The 3,610-nt window shown below is 48.8% G+C and overlaps 2 protein-coding genes across 3 annotated transcripts in view; one reads left to right on the top strand and one right to left on the bottom strand.

Moving 5' to 3' along the window:
- The window catches only part of KIAA0430 (KIAA0430 ortholog), a 27,118-nt gene extending 26,869 nt beyond the window's left edge, over positions 1–249 (bottom strand). The window contains exon 1 of the mRNA XM_010578500.1: positions 97–249. The gene's annotated coding sequence lies outside the window, so the exon portion shown is untranslated. The remainder of the gene's footprint in view (positions 1–96) is intronic.
- A 474-nt stretch (positions 250–723) lies between these two features.
- Positions 724–3,610, top strand: part of NDE1 (nudE neurodevelopment protein 1) — a 19,609-nt gene continuing 16,722 nt past the window's right edge. Inside the window, exon 1 of one of the 2 annotated variants that reach the window (XM_010578502.1) lies at positions 724–775. The gene's annotated coding sequence lies outside the window, so the exon portion shown is untranslated. Of the gene's footprint in view, positions 1,539–3,610 lie in introns of both variants that reach the window. The other variant, XM_010578501.1, reaches the window with a different exon arrangement.

Below are 3,610 nucleotides of genomic sequence, written 5' to 3' on the forward strand. Positions count from 1 at the left end.
TCCCCGCTGCCGCAGGGCGGCGGAGGCAGCCCCGGGAGAGCGGGAGCCGGCGGGCCCGGCCTGGCTCGGCTCTGCCCCCGCCCGCCAGCGCCTCACCTGAGCCGCCCCCAGCGCTGCCGCCCCTCACATGCCGCCGCGGCCCCTCACACCCCTTTGTTGTCCTCCCTCCTCCCTCTCTGCTCCTTCTGCCGTCAAGCGACGCCGAGCGCCGGAAACCCGCCCGCTGCCGTAAAGGCGGCTGTCGTAACGTAACGTAACGCTCCGCTCCGCTCCCTCCTCCTCCCCGGCGGGCCGGGCCGGCCCGGGGCGAGAGGGGTGGCTTTTAAGCCTGGACCCCAGGCCCGGGGCTCCCGGCGGCGGCCGCCGGCGTGTGGGCCGGGCCGGGGCGACACCCCGACCCGGGGTGGAGGGGCTGCGGGGGTGCCCGCGCCCCGCTGGAGGGTGCCCGGGGCCGCCCTGAGGGGATGAGGGAGGCCCCGCGCCGGGACAGCGGCGGCCCTCCCCGGCGGGACCGCCGAGGAGCCAGCCTGTTCCCCTTACGCTGGGACCCCCCGCACCTCACACCGAGGGGGGGGGGGGGGGGTGGGGGGGCGGCACCCCTGGGCCCCGGCCGGGGGGGCCGGGCGGAGCGGTAGGAGGCGGCCCCGAAGGGGTCTCCGGCAGGTCCTGCGGAGGGGCCTGGCCTGCCAGCGGGTGCCCGAGCAGGCGAGCTCACCGCCTAGGCATGCGGCAGGCGATGAGGGAATTGCCACGGCGTTGGGCCGGGCTCTTACAGGTAATAATTTCTGACGCCTTGTGCAGAATTTAAGCTTTCACTTAGAACTTTTTTTTTTTGCGCACACGCAAAAAATCTTGGTAGGTTGCCAGGGACGGACAGTTTTAACCGCTTTTAAGAGGCTGTTCCCTTGAAGGCAGTATATAGTCCGAAGCCTGAGGACAGCAGTTAAGTGTCAGTACTGCTCAGAAGTCCGCTGTTTGCTTCTTTTAACAGAAGTGTCTGACCTCTCTGTGCTGTCCTTCTCTGGGTCGCTTTGGGCATCATTAGCTGTGTATAAAGGTATTCCCCAAGTAAGATATATACAGCTTAAAAAGATAAAGCAATGACTGGCTAGCAAAAAAGAACAAGCTTCTAACAAGTGGCTGGATTAGGCATTAGTATGGTCCCCATCCCCTGATAAAACACCTTAAGTCTGCTGGCCAAACAAGCATGAAGAAAAGGGTGGGCCTCCACTGCTACCTCAGTTTTATAACTTGTCATTCGCTGGGCTTTTTGATGTGGGTGACACTGGCAACCCACTGAAGATAACCGGGTTTTATTCATGTTAGGATTTTATAACTTTCCACATAGGTATTTTTCCTCTTGGATCCTTGTGCTACTAATAGTCCTTGTCTCAACAACCCTACCTCTACTTGTAATCTTACTTTTCTTGTCTTTCTACTCACACAGCTCTCACAATTTTACAGTTCCCTCAGAAGTCTGGGCCAAAGTCATGCAGCAAATCTTATCATCCAGGCTGGGCTTGCTCCTTGGCATGCAGGTAGCTGAGCCCCTCAAGAAGGGGGGTTAGTGACAGAGTGGGGTAAGGGTCTGCTTTTTGGTGGCTCAGTATCTTTTGATGACAAATGACATCATGGTATTAGGCTAAGTTGCTATTTTACCTTCACCTTTGCCTAGTGGTTGCAGCCACCAGCAAGGTTAAGAGTCTTCTTAGTGACAGTGCTCATATCTGCATCCAGCCTTGCCCTTGCTACCTTGGTGTAATGCTACTGTGTATCAAGGCCTTGAGCAATGTTATGTTTTCCACTGGCTAACAAGCCAGTGCTATTAATGAGCATTTGACAGTTTCATCAAAAAATTGTCAGTTCAAGATATCAGAAGGGTTTTAAAGTAGTGAGAATCTGTTTCTTGCTTAAGCTTATGCAAATCCAATTTTGCATATACAGACTGCAGAGGATTATATAACAGATTGAGAGAGAGACAGAAATAGGTTTCATTGATGTTAAATACTTGCTCTTCGGTGATAGCAATACTTTGTGTGATATTCCATACATACATTTGTCACATCTTGTTATGGGTATCGGTAATCCATTTAAAAAAAAAAAGTTCAGTAGTTTGTAATGACAATTGCTGAGCAGTTCCTGTTCCATCCATAGAGTGGTTCTGTGGCAAGTTATTTAATTCTTGCAGCAAAGCAAATCTTTTTTCCCATAAGAAGCTTATTGCCAAAAGATGAGGTGTTGCAACCTCACCAGAACTTAAAGTGTATACGTTTTTGCTGACTTAGCTTTCACGGAAGAATCAGTGTAGCATTCTCATTCAAATAACCAGCATATGAACCCCAGCACCACAAAAATCTGTCATTTTTTAATAATTAATCAGCAAACTAAAAATAAATGCATAAAATAATTTCTTCTTCTCCTCTGCTAATTTTAAAACAGACAAATGTCCTCATTCTTCTTGCAAACAAGGCAGTGTTAGTAATTATAGTAACCTTTTTTTTTTAATATTTATTGTTTGTGTACAGTAGTGCATCTGGTAGTGCCTCTGAGCCTCTGGCATTTGTTAGGGTGCTATTTCGGAATTGGATGAGAGGCTAACAGCTTCCTCTGAAACCTGAGAATTTTTGCTATGTTTTACAAGTATTTCAAGGTGAGAACTATTAAAAATACTCAGGTGTACCTTTGATATCATCTGTGTATTCACACTATCCTCAAAGATTTGTTCAAAGAGTTGAAGCAAAATGTCCTTTGTCCCAAAATTGCAAACAACGTGTAAATTTTTTAATTACTGGGGACATGCTACGATAGCATGTGCCTTATTTTCTGTAACTTATCCGATAATAAAAACATTCTTGAGCAATGACAGAACTCCAAATTGCTATTAATCCAATTTTTTAAATACCTAATGTAGTTTTCTATTCATGGTTGTATAATAGCTTGTTTCTATTTACTTCTGCTGAACATCTGACCTCAAAATAGAATTATTTTGCTGAACACCTGACCTGAAAGTGTAATTGTTTTGCTCACCCTTTTCAGTTAAATTTATCTTAGCTATGGCTAGATTTCTTTTAGTGGAATATTCTTACAGAATATCATTACAGTCCCCGCCTTGTTTTACAAAGTCTTTGGGAGAGGCACATTCCCGATTTAGACAGTTAAGTCTTTTCAGGATCAGACTCTGCTCCAGGCCTATTCTTGCATCACAGAAGTAAATGAATCTGGGATCGGGGCCCCTGCGTGTGGGTGCCTGTCATCCAGCAGTTTGTAAAAGGCGCTGCAGGGGTGCGAAGCGATACTCGGTGACGTATGGCCATATGTATGTGGGCTGGAGGGTACCCACACATACGCAATAATTTGTGTTTTTGTTTTGGCTCAGGAAACAAATGCCAGACACACCCTAATGACCAAGTGTTTGTGTACGCTGTTGGGTAGGAACACACCTAGGGCGCTTCAGAAAGCCTCCGCGTACCTCAGTCCCCTTCACATCGATCCTGCCTGGTGAGGGCATGGCAAGTAATTTATTGGCTGCGTCGAGCCGCAGCTCCGTCCCATTGTCTGTTCCCCCTGCGGATGCTTGCGGCTCCTTTTTTGGGATGATGACATCGTGCCC

This window comes from Haliaeetus leucocephalus, unplaced genomic scaffold (genome assembly GCF_000737465.1).
Source record: "Haliaeetus leucocephalus isolate CR32 unplaced genomic scaffold, Haliaeetus_leucocephalus-4.0 Scaffold636, whole genome shotgun sequence".
Classification (NCBI taxonomy): Eukaryota; Metazoa; Chordata; class Aves; order Accipitriformes; family Accipitridae; genus Haliaeetus; species Haliaeetus leucocephalus.